The 12,628-nt window shown below is 54.0% G+C and overlaps 1 protein-coding gene across 2 annotated transcripts in view; it reads right to left on the bottom strand.

Annotated features, from left to right (window-relative positions):
* Window positions 1–3,779, bottom strand: part of SLC6A1 (solute carrier family 6 member 1) — a 39,909-nt gene extending 36,130 nt beyond the window's left edge. Inside the window, exon 1 of one of the 2 annotated variants that reach the window (XM_070776848.1) lies at window positions 3,616–3,779. The gene's annotated coding sequence lies outside the window, so the exon portion shown is untranslated. Of the gene's footprint in view, window positions 1–1,507; window positions 1,533–3,615 lie in introns of those variants that run through there. The other variant, XM_070776850.1, reaches the window with a different exon arrangement.
* Window positions 3,780–12,628: the final 8,849 nt, after the last annotated feature.

Raw genomic sequence — 12,628 nt, 5'->3', positions numbered from 1 at the left:
TGGTGCCTTCACCTCTCTCCGTCCCAGTTTCCTCATCGGTCCAGGGACCATTCCACTATGGAGCTCACGAGGTTTTGTGGAAACGAGACACAGTTCTATCAGGAAGGCACACAGCACAGCCCCCTGGCATATCACTAACTCTTAGCCGTGACTGTTTATTGATGAGATTATCACTGGAACCACATTTCGTGGAGTTTCTTTTTTTCTCCTGTTTATGACTGAATCCAAGTCTGTGCTGAAATATCACAGCTTGCATTCACACCTACGGTCCGTGCCAGGCAACCCTGTCTCCGCTATTAGCCGGCTCCCTGCTCATTCCATCTCTACCTCTGCTCTGGAGGCCCTCAGGTGAGCTCAGAGTAAAGATGTTAGATGTTCGTAAGGCTCACAAAGGCACATTTCCCGGGAAGCCCTATCTTGGGGTCCACATGGGGCTTCCCAGCATTTCCTCAAGTACCATGCCCTTTCCCACCACCTTCCAGAGAATGGGTAGCACCAAGTGCACCCCCCCAGCCCACCCCGGTCCTGGGCTCACTTGGGGAGCTGGCGCCAGGGATGCCACAGAGCAGCAGCTGAGCATCTGATGTTCTTGCTGGGGGCCTGGGGGGACTTGCAGGGGCTCTTTGCAGTTGCTTTCATCATGGCAGGCATGCTCTGCCTGCCGTTCAAGCAGCTTGGCCTGGCTGAATGAAGGGGCAGTCCTGACACAGGCAAAGGGCAGCACACACTTCTCTGTCCCCACCTGGGGCTCAGGTGATTAAGAGCCTCTGGCTGGGTTTGGTATTGGAGCCCTGGCTGGGCTTCTAGAGGGCTCAGGTGATCAAAGGGAAGAAGTGCTAGGCCGGCTTCAGGCCAGGTGACACGGAGGGGCTTGGGTACCACCCTCCCGCTCTCAAGACAAAGAGGGTAGACTTTGGGATGCTGGGGGGCTGGAGGCAGCAGGCGCAAGGATTGATCAACTGGGGTTGATGCTTGGCTTGTGATCCACACACCGCAAGGGACAAAAAGACATTTCTAAATTCCAAGTGACTTGGGACATCTCAGCTACTGAGCTCATAGCCAAGTGCGGGAACAGCGTCTTTATGTGCAGGCAAGAAGCCGCCTGATGCTGTGCTTTACTGAAAGCTGCTCTCAGCATATGCTGGGAAGGCAGGGGAGCAGCCACTGCTTGGATGGTGGCCCGGAGGGGCCTCACTGTCAGTCATCCTGACCATCGCCCCACCACCTTGCTTTGTGGAGGTGAAAGCAAGGCCCAGAGACCTATCAACAGGACAAAGCATTGGCCTGGAGGTGAGAAGAAGAGTGGGATTCAAACCTCTGCCCTGCCTCCTCCTGGCTGTGTGACCTTGGGCAAGTCACGTTCCCTTTCTGTCCCGCAGGTTCCTCACCTCTGAACTGGGGGGTTAGAACAGTACCTGCTGCACAAGGTCACTGCAGGAATCACAAGCTGGGGACCCGGCAGCTTTCAATACTCCGTCCCCACCTCCCCAAATAGACGAGAACTTACCCAAGGTCACCTGTGGAAAGAGGCCGCAGCCCTGCTCAAAGCCCATTCTTCCCGGGTTTGTTCCTGGCTGTGGTCTCAGAGGCTGTATTTCATGGCCTTCCTGCTCAGTGATACAGGGAGGCCCACGCTCACACTGTCCTCACCTTCCATCCGTGCTGGCTTTATTCTAAGATCCTTACTGAGCGCCTGCAACGTCCTGGGCGACTGCATTGGAGTCACAGCATTGGAGCTCCAGGTTGCCATGCACGTGAGAACCAGGGACAGACGGAGCAACTGTGCTTCTTTCAGCTTTGAGGGACCTGCTCCTTCCTTGTCTTGACCCTCTGCATTTCCTCCTCCTTGGCCTCTAGAAGCCCCCTGCCAGCCCCATCCTGAGATCCTAGGGGGCCCTGCCTCTCACCGAGCCTCCAGCCAGGACTGAACAGGCAGAGTGTCAGCAGAGACGGTTCCCGTTTCCCCCCTGCAGCTGCCGCCTCTCTCCTGTAATTCTCAAGGCTCGCGCCACGCTACAGATGCCCTGCCAGACAAGCTGGGTTTCCTCCCGCTGCCGGGGACTCACGGTTCGTCCTCTAAGGACTGGCCATTGAGTCAGTGCTTGGCTGGGTAGAGAGCGGTTTCTTTGTTTGCAGCCTGCCTAACAGTTTCTTCCTGAGGCTCAAGGGAGGCTCAGCCATTTTGCCCCATTGCCCTGGGAAAAGGTCCCTCTCACTTGTCCAGGGACCTGCAGCCTCCTCTGCCTTTGGGGTGGGGAGTCTGGGGCTGCTCTGCCAGGACAAGGGCAGGGGCTGGGTCAACTCTTCACTGAGACAGCCAAGAGGCAGAGGACACATGCCTGCGGTTCCCACTGACATCCTTTGTTCTGGAATTTCAGAGTTGGGGTACTGCATTTCACGCTATCTTATGAATGCATTTCCTCCAAAGTTCCCAATGAGAGAATCTAGGCCATATCCAACACCCAACACCCTCCTCTCTCACCGAACACCCATCAGGATTGACCCGAGTCGGCTCACTTAGCCTGACAGAGTCTCTGATTTGGGGGTGTCACCAAAGCTCAGGAGCCATTTTATTCAGTGCCCCCTCCCCAGTTCTTCATGAAGAGAAGGCTGAGCTTCCTGGGACAGGACAGAGAGCTCCAGCCCCATATCAGGCAGACACTGGGCATTATAACTGGGCTTTTAAAACCCTAATTTTCTCCCCGGGGATTCACGTCTGTTTGGAGAGGAGATCAGCTCAGAGCCTCCGTGTGGGGCTGCCGGATCTGGGTTCCTTAGCCGAAAAGCAAGCTAAGCTAGAGCACAGCATCTGTAGATGCCAGCCATGGGGACATGGGGGTACAAGAGGACCCCCCTATGGAGACCTGCTGATCATTGTCCCGGGGGGTGGCAGGGTCTCCTCTTTTTCCAGTGTCCAGAAAATAAATGTCAGAATGTAAGGCAAGAAGACAGACACAGTCTTCAAACCTCAGGGACGCCCCCCTTCCCCCAATCCTACACTGCTCGGAGAGCGCGGCTCGGACTTATGTGCGCTCAGCTCAAGCCCAAGCTGCGGTGTGCTTTCTAGCCAACGTTTCTTGAGAGCTTAAGCTGCCGAAGACAGAAAGGAAGTGTCCCATTCCCCAGTCGCCTGGTCCCCGGAGCCCGCAGGGAACAGAAGAGGGGCCCAGCTCGACCTCGGCGCAGCTGACCCCACAAGGAGAAGTGGCGCACGGCTCGCCAAACGCTATCATTCTTTCCCGGGTCTCCCGCCGTCCCCTGGGGGGTGAACCGGGCGCTTCGACGGCTCCAGCAGAATTCAGAGTCAGCTGGGGGTGGGGTGGGGGGCCAAGGGGCCCGCGACCTCTTGGAAAAAAGCCGGAGATTTTGGTGACCCTCGTGGGTGCTCCCCCGGCCCCCTCGCGCATCCCAGAGGGATAGCCCGGGTGCGCGTCGACTCGGAGCGGCGCCTCGGGCTCCTTCCTGTGGGCCCGAGGCCGGGCGAGGCGCGGGGGTGTGGAAACTCGGCGAGCCCGACCCCATCCCGCCCGGCCCGCAGCAGTAGCTCTGGGCGCCCGGCCTCGCCGTCCGGCTGTCCCGGACTCGGCGCCCCGACGCCGGCCGCCCCTCTCCTACCTGCGGCCGGGGCTGCGCTGCCCGCGGCGGGCGCTGCGCGGGCAGCTCGGCCGCTCCGGTGCGCTCCGGGCGCGGGGCCGCTCCGGGCTCGGGCCGCGCTGCGCTCCCGGGTTCCTCCGTTCCTCCGCTCCGCGCTTCTCGCCCGCAACCTCGCCGCGCGCTAGGTCTTCCGAGGGCGGGCGCGGGGACGCGGCGAGGAGAGGGGCGGGGAGCGCTGGGGGCGGGGCCGGGGCGCGGGAGCCCGCCCAGCCCGGGGAGGGGCGCCGCCTCGCCGGCCGCGCCGCCCCGCCCTCCGGCCCCTTCATCCCGCCCCCTTCCTTCCCCTCCTCGTCTCCCCTCTCCCTTTTCCCGCTTCCGTTCCTCTCTCCCCATCTCCCCTGTTTCCACCCCCACGCCCCGCGTCCTCTCCTTTTCTTCTCTCTTCTCTGCCCCGCCCCATCCGCCTCGCCCGCTCCCCTCTCCCCCCGCCCGCCTCACGCTCCTTCTTCCTTCCCCTTCAGTCTGGTGGTGTCTTGCCTGGTTCGGCCCGGCTGTCTGGGTCTCTGGGTCCCAGTCCTTTGCCACAAGGATTTCCCTCGGGGCTTTTCTCCTTCCAGCCCTGCCGATCTGCTTCTGTCTCTCTTCTCTATCACCTTCTTCTCTCCCCGTAGGTCGCCAGGCCCCCTTGCGGGGTGGATGGAGGGTGCGTCCCTGCCCCCTCTCTGCTCTCCTCCCAGGGGCAGCCCCCCCTGCCCCGCCCCGCCTCCATGCCTGCACACGCCTCCATGCCTGCTAACACCGGGAAGTTTTTGAGCTGGAGCGCCCAGGCTCTGGGTCCCAGGCTGGATGCGTGCACGTGGCAGGGAGGTGCGGCTTGGGGAGGACTCCCTGTCTGCTGCCGGGAGGTAGGGTGATGGTGGTGGTAGAGACACAACTGGCTCAGTGTGTGGATGGACAGATGGATACACAGATGATTAAGAATGGAAACACAGCCTGGAGCAACACCCGGGGATGGGAGCTGAGCGCGCCCCACCCCCACCCCCCAGATACCCACCCTCCTTCCGGGTCTTGGGGTTTGAGAGGTCCTCCACAGAGACACCTCTTTCCCAGTCAATGCTCACCCCGTGCCTGAGGCCTCCCTCCCTTCCCCTTGACCCCTGACCCCTTTCATAAAGACTCCTGGTATTGGGGCTGCGACTGTCCTTCCCTCCAGGTTCCCCAAGGACTCACAGAAAGGATCTCCTCTCTCGAGCCTACTCTTTGCCTCCTCTCTCTGGCCCCAGGGCTGGCATTTGCCAATAGACTTGCCATCCCCCACCCCACATTAACCCCCACCCCCATCAGCCATGGGCTCCCCAGGTGGCTCAGTGGCAAAGAATCCGCCTGCAATGCTGGAGCTGCAGAAGATGCAGGTTCCATCCCTGGGTGAGGCAGATCCCCTGGAGGAGGGCATAGCGACCCCACTCCAGTAATCTTGCCTGGAGAATCCCATGGACAGAGGAGCCTGGCAGGCTACAGTCCATGGGGTCACAAAGAGTTGGACACGACTTAGCAACAGCACGCACGCAAGCCTATCATCCATTGTGGGGTCTCCTAAAGGTGACCCTAACTGCTCCTGCCTCTTTCCCACATTCTCACCCACAAGCATGGAATCCTGATAACTTCCTTGACTGGTCCATCCTCCCCCATCACTGGTCCCAGCTCCCATGCCATGACCTCCACCTGTACTTCAGTGTTTATTGAACTCCTCCTACTTGCCAGGCACTGTCCTGAGTCCTGGAGACAGTATGGGGAACAAGACGGGTCACAGACCCCTAGGTCCTGGTGGAGGGTGGGAGACAGGCTTCTGTCAAATAACCACACAAGCCCAGGCGGATCCATCCCAGTCCAGCTTGGGATGGTTGGGAAAGGTTTCCTCAAGGAAATGCCATTTGAACCAATGGCCAAAGGATGGACAGATGCTGTCTGGATGGAAACTCGGGGCACAGATTTGAGCAAGGTTATGAGACAATGGCACCCCACTCCAGTACTCTTGCCTGGAAAATCCCATGGGTGGAGGAGCCTGGTAGACTGCAGTCCATGGGGTCGCTAAGAGTTGGACACGACTGAGCAACTTCACTTTCACTTTTCACTTTCATGCATTGGAGAAGGAAATGGCAGCCCACTCCAGTGTTCTTGCCTGGAGAATCCCAGGGACAGAGGAGCCTGGTGGGCTGCCGTCTCTGGGGTCGCACAGAGTCGGATACTACTGAAGCAACTTAGCAGCAGAAACAGCAGCATGAGGGTAACTAAACTATTGGGCTCCAAAATCACTGCAGATGGTGATTGCAGCCATGAAACTAAAAGATGCTTACTCCTGGGAAGGAAAGTTATGACCATCCTAGACAGCATGTTAAAAAGCAGAGACATTACTTTGCCAACAAAGGTCCGTCTAGTTAAGGCTATGGTTTTTCCAATAGTCATGTATGGGTGTGAAAGTTGGACTATAAAGAAAGCTGAGCACAGAAGAATTGATGCTTTTGAACTGTGGTGTTGGAGAAGACTCTTGAGAGTCCCTTGGACTGCAAGGAGCTCCAACCAGTCCATCCTAAAGGTGATCAATCCTGGGTGTTCATTGGAAGGACTGACGTTGAAGCTGAAACTCCAATACTTTGGCCACCTGATGCAAAGAGCTGATTCATTTGAAAAGACCCTAATACTGGGAAAGATTGAGGGCGGGAGGACAAGGGGATGACAGAGGATGAGATGGTTGGATGGCATCACCAACTCAATGGACATAAGTTTGGGTAAACTCTGGGAGTTGGTGATGGACAGGGAGGCCTGGCGTGCTACGGTTCATGGGGTCCCAAAGAGTCGGACATCACTGAGCTACTGAACTGAACTGATGAAGGTAGCAAAAACAGAAGCTGTTTTTTCCTTGCCTGACATTCATTTCAGTTTGGATAACAGCACCTTGGTTTTGATTTGGGGACTTCTCCTCCGTTTGCATTCATCGGATTGAATGGGGTTTTCTCCTTTCAGAGATGGCATGTGACGTGGGCACAGCCATTGCACATCACCCCGACCTCGCTGGGAGGAATGTGTGACGGATCCTGAGTTGATGAGAATTCTTCCTGGGACTTTGGCTAAAAGGACTGTCAGACAGAAGTTTGATCTCCACCACAGAATCTGTGGATCTCCTCGAGGGGCCTCGAGGCCAGAGGAGAGCTGAGAGGCAGGGCTCTTGCCCCACAAACCAGCCCTGGGAGGAGGAAACCAACTGCCACGGCAGGAAAGAGGGCCCGTCTGGGGGTGACCGGGGCCTGGCAAGGGCCCTGGTGCTGAGTGGTGTCTAAGGGTCTGTGCAGCTTGCAGGCACAGCTTAAAACCAGTTGAGGGCTCCCCCAAATGCTCAAAGCACATGAGCGCGTCCACCCAGTGGCGGGTGGCGTGGGCTTCCTCATAGTATCTGACTAGAGAGCTGTCTGAGGTCTTGGCCTCCGGCAGTCTTCTTCAAACACTGATTTCTTCCAGGCCTGGGAAAGCAACCTTCCGGCAGACTGAGCTTAAGAAATGTGTGTGGCTGATCACTCACAGGGGGCCCACCCAGAGCAGCTGCCCAGGCCCATGGGCCACGTTCCCCTGGCCAAGGGGCCATGCCCACCCATAAGCCAGCCCCAGCCCACTGCTAGGACCTCAGGAGAAGCCTTTGTCGAGCCCCTCCTGAGCACCTCTGAGCTGCCAGGTGGGCACGAGAGGCTGTCGACCTAGGATTTGGAAAGAGCTTGGACATGGTGGGGGCTTCCCTGGTGGCTCAGTGGTAAATAGCCCGCCTGCCAATGCAGGAGATGCAGATTCAATCCCTGGGTTGGGAAGATTCCCTGAATTAGGAAATGGCAACCCGCTCCAGTGTTCTTGCCTGGAGAATTCCATAGACAGAGGAGCCTGGAGGGCTACAGTTCATGGGGTTGCAAAGAGTCGGACATGACTGAGTGACTAAACAACAGCAACAACCACAGTTCCTAAGCCTGGAGCTGCTGGCAGCCAGCTCTGTCATTCCTTAGCAGGTCATGAGAGCTGAAGAATTCATGCTTTTAAACTGTGGTGTTGGAGAAGACTCCTGAGAGTCCCTTGGGACTGCAAGGAACTCTAACCAGTCCATCCTAAAGGAAATAAGTCTTGAATCTTCATTGGAAGGACTGATGCTGAAGCTGAAACTCCAATACTTTGGCCACCTGATGTGAAGAACTGAATCACTGGAAAAGACTCTGATGCTGGGAAAGATTGAAGGCGGGAGAAGACGGGGACGACAGAGGATGAGATGGTTGGATGGCATCACTGACTCGATGGACATGAGTTTGAGCAAGCTCTGGGAGTTGGTGATGGACAGGGAAGCTTGGTGTCCTGCAGTCTATGGGGTCACAGAGTTGGACACGACTGAGCAGTTTACTGAACTGAACTGAACTGAACTGGGCAGGTCATGTCTGAAAGTGGAGCCAACACAGAGGAAGGCAGAGCTGAGTGATGGGGAAGGAACAGGACTGATGAATATTGTCTGAGTCCCTGGACTCAGCCATGCCCGAAGGCAGTTTTATTATTTAAATCTCATTAAGTTCCTTTTTTTTTTTTTTGTCATTTACACAGGTTTGAGTTCAGTTTATGTTACTTAAAACCAAAATAGTCCCAAAGAATCCAGTGCTGGATTGAAAAACAGGAAACATTACCAAGAGAAGCGAATTATAATAAGCATTTCCACTCCCGCTTCTTCCCTCAAGTCTCTCTTCCTCACAATCATCTCTCTTTGCTTCTGTATTTCTGTTCACAAGTTAACTCACCTCTATTTTCATTGCTCTAAATGTGTTTTGCCTACTTACAAAAGGAAAGCCTGTCTAGCTGTCAGGTCAGTTTCATAGACTGGCCATCTGATGCTTGAATTATCTCCATCACACCCCCTGCTCCCCGCCTCCCCTCCCCACCCCACCTGCCCATAACTGTCTAGCATTTGTCTGCACCTCTCCAGTGATGGGGAACTCATTATTCCTCCAGGCAGATGGCTTCAGCCAACAAACTCTTATCTCAGTGGAGTTCTGAGGACTGTCTGTCTGCTGTGCAGGGGTGGCTTCAGATAAAGGACCCCATACTATAAAGTTGAAATGGCCAAGGCACCATCTCCATGTCCTTCCTAAAGGCCCAGTTGAAGTCTTCCAGAGAATTCACATGCATCCCTTGTGGGCTTAGAGGCATGGGTTCTGTTAGTAGAGTTCCCAAAATGTGGGCAGCAAGCACTGGCGGTAGTTAGGATAATTTTCAGTGGGGTGAAATAACTCGGCGTGGAAGAGCTCTTCCGTCTTCATCCCCTGTAGCATCCCTGTGATCGCTGTCCATGGGCAAGCCTCAAGATGGTGCTCCTCTGTCTCCACCGCCTCTCGCGGTTCTGAGCCATCCCATGTTAACTGAGGGAGAGAGACGCCCTAGGCCTGCAGCCCTGGTAGACAGCAATGTCTAGTTAGAACTGAACACAGTGCTCATCTGTCCTGTGTCTATTTTAGTGGAGACCTATTTCTGGCAAGTAATACTGATCCTCTAGTTACAGTATGATGTACGGTTTCCTTTTCAGATACATTTATTTAATCTAAAAAAGGAAAATACTTAAGTAAACAAAAATAGACACAATGCACAGATTTTTGCAAAACTCTTGCGGCTGGTCTGCAAATGACTAAAGTTTGCGTAGCCTTAATTTAGAGAAATATTTCACCCATGTGTTCATTCAGTCAACAAATGTTCATTGAGCACCTCTGAGACGAGACACGGGGAGGACTGGACAAAGAGGCAACACGGCTGGTATGCGATTCCATTAGAGAGGGCAGGGCCTGAGCATGGAAGGCTTCACCACCATATGGAGGAATTGGACCTCACCTTGGAGTAGGGGTGGCTCTGGGGAGCCATTGAATGTGCTAAAGCAGAGAGTAAAGTAGGGTTGAAGATGGCTGAGACAGGCCAGGTATGCATGGTGCATTAAAGAGGAGAGGACTGGAAGCCAGGAGGCCAGGAGGTGGCTGTTGTGATATTGTAGATCTGGCACGAAGGGAGAACCAGCGCCTAACAGTGGGCATTCAACACACGGCTAAGACGATTATTGTTAATATTGTTGTGTAGTCCCCTCCCTTCCCTTGACTCGGGGTGGTTCTCTGAGTCATAGACTTACAAGGCATCAGACTGGAGATGGCCTTGAGATACTACCTAGTCAAATCATTTTATTTTAGAAATGGGTAAATTGAGGTTTGTATGGTCAAAGCTGTGCTTTTTCCAGTAGTCATGTACAGATGTGAGAGTTGAACCATAAAGGATGCTGAGCACCAAAACCGATGCTTTTGAATTGTGTGCTGGAGAAGACTCTTGAGAGTCCCTTGGACTGCATGCAGATCAACCCTAAAGGAAATCAACCCTGAATATTCAGGGACTGATGCTGAAGCTGAAGCTCCAATACTTTGGCCACCTGATGCAAAGAGGCAATAAATTGGAAAAGACCCTGATGCCGGGAAAGACTGAAGGGAGGAGGAGAAAGGAAGAACAGAGGATGCAGTGGTTGGATGGCATCACTGGCTCAATGGGCATGAGTTTGAGCAAACTTCAGGAGATAGTGGAGGACAGGGAAGCCTGGCGTGCTGCAGTCCATGGGGTCGCAAAGAGCTGGACATGACTTAGCGACTAAACAACAACAACAAAATTGAGGTCCAGAGAGAAGAAGTACGTTGCCTGTGAGCATTTGGCTACTTGGTACCAGAGCCAGGAAGGTGATGACCACTAGCTGTGTTCTGGAGCACTGTTCCGGGCTCATCACTGGCAACTGGGGGAACAGGCCCAGAGAGTCAGTGGCCCAAAGTCACAGAGAAGAACAGAGCTGGAGTCCCCAGTCAAGCCTCCAAAGCTAGCACGCTGCGCCATTGAGTTCATCAGTCTTGCCACCAGGGCTTTCCTGCCACCCCAGTCAACCCCTTGTCAGGCCACGGGTGATGCTGTGGGTAGGGACCTGATTTTGGGGGGTCAGGATACTCAGATCTATCAGCAGCCCTCTGTGTGTGCTTTGGCAAGTCCCTTTCCCTCTCTGAGCCCCGTTTCCTCACCTGTAAATTAAAGAGATGGCACCTCCCTTCTGCCATTCCGTGGGCTTCCCTGGTGACTCAGGGGTAAAGAATCCACCTCCAATGCAGGAGATGATGCAATTTTGATCCTTGGGTCAGGATGATTCCCTGGAGAAGGAAATGGCTACCCACTCCAGTATTCTTGCCTGGGAAATCCCATGGATGGAGGATCTTGGTGGGCTGCAGTCCATGAGTGACCAAACAACAGTAGCAATCTGCCACTGCAAGGAGTGAGGGGCTCAGGAGGAAAGGCCATGCCTGAGTCTGTTCCCCACGCCTCACCCGGGCCTCCGCCCTGATGCCTTCAGCTGCTCAGAACAGACTCTGTCTCCCTGGACAACAGAATTCCCTCCACCAGCTTCTCTGAAGCTCTAGTAAGACTGAGAAGCCTCTCTTTGACCTAAGAAAACATCTCCCGTAGAGAAACAAGGCTTTGTGTTTTGTTTTCAGAAATGGTGCTATTACCTTAACCACACCCCCCTCCATGCAAGGAACTCCTCCATTAGCAAAAGAGCCAGCACATTAATGCATGTAACCACTTGATAAACCACAATAAACCTCTCGGGAGATAATGGGAGGTAAGATGATTTTGTTATGGTCCTAAAGGAACCAAAGAGCCTCTTGATAAAAGTGAAGGAGGAGAGTGAAAAAGCTGGCTTAAAACTCAACATTCAAAAAAACTAAGATCACAGCATCCAGTCCCATCACTTCATGGAAAATAGATAGGGAAAAAAATGGAAACAGTGACAGAATTTATTTTCTTCAGCTCCAGTATCACTGTGGATGGTGACTGCAGCCATGAAATTAAAAGATGCTTGCTCCTTGGAAGAAAAGCAGTGACATGTCTAGACAGCATATTAAAAAGCAGAGACATCACTTTACCGACAAAGGTCCGTCTAGTAAACGCTATGGTTTTTCCAGTAGTCGTGTATGGATGAGAGAGTTGGACCATAAAGAAGACTGAGCACTGAAGAACTGATGCTTTTGAATTGTGGTGTTGGAAAAGACTCTTGAGAGTCCCTTGGACTGCAAGAAGATCATACCCGTCAATCTTAAAAGAAATCAATCCTGAATATTCATTGGAAAGACTGATGCTAAAGCTGCAACACTTCAGCCACCTGATTCGAAGAACTGACTTATTGGAAAAGACCCTGATGCTGGGAAAGGTTGAAAGCAGGAGGAGAAGGGGACGACAGAGGATGAGATGACTGGATGGCATCACCAACTTGATGGATAGGAGTTTGAGCAAGCTCCAGGAGTTGGTGATGGACAGGGAAGCCTGGTGTGCTGCAGTCCATGGGGTCACAGAGTCAGACACGACTGAGCAACTGAACTGAAGATCATTTTGTTACCCTGCCCTTGAATCATGCTGGGGGAGGTCCTCTTCGCTGAACGTTGAAATATTTGTTCATGTCTCACCATGCTGAACTCAACACAGAAACACTCTGATAGACTGCTGCTTCCAAACAGACATCCCTCAAAGGTAAAGAGCAGGCTGTGCTTGGTGTAGACAGAGCCTGTCCCAAGGACACGGCCTGATAACATTTCTTCACAGTGTCCAGTCTGTGGGTTATGTGCAGTCTGCAGAGCTAGACAGACCTTGGAAAATGACCTCACGATCCTGGGCTTCAGTTTCCTCATCTATAGAATGGGAATAATAACAATAGTTATAGGGACTTCCCCGTTGGTTCAGTGAGTTAGACTCCACACTCCCAGTGCAGGGGGCCTGGGTTCCATCCCTGGTGTGGGAACTAAGAGCTGGTATGGGCGTGCTGAGTTGCTCAGTCGTGTCCAACTCTGTATGGCCCCGAGGACTGTAGCCCACCAGGCTCCTCTGTCCATGGGATTCTCCAGGCAAGAATACTGGAGTGGGTTGCCATTCTCCCCTCCAGGGGATCCTCCTGATTCAGGGA

Source organism: Bos indicus, chromosome 22, assembly GCF_029378745.1.
Source record: "Bos indicus isolate NIAB-ARS_2022 breed Sahiwal x Tharparkar chromosome 22, NIAB-ARS_B.indTharparkar_mat_pri_1.0, whole genome shotgun sequence".
NCBI lineage: Eukaryota > Metazoa > Chordata > Mammalia > Artiodactyla > Bovidae > Bos > Bos indicus.
The sequence above is the reverse complement of the archived record's forward strand: the minus strand, read 5'-3'. Positions and strand labels throughout refer to the sequence as shown.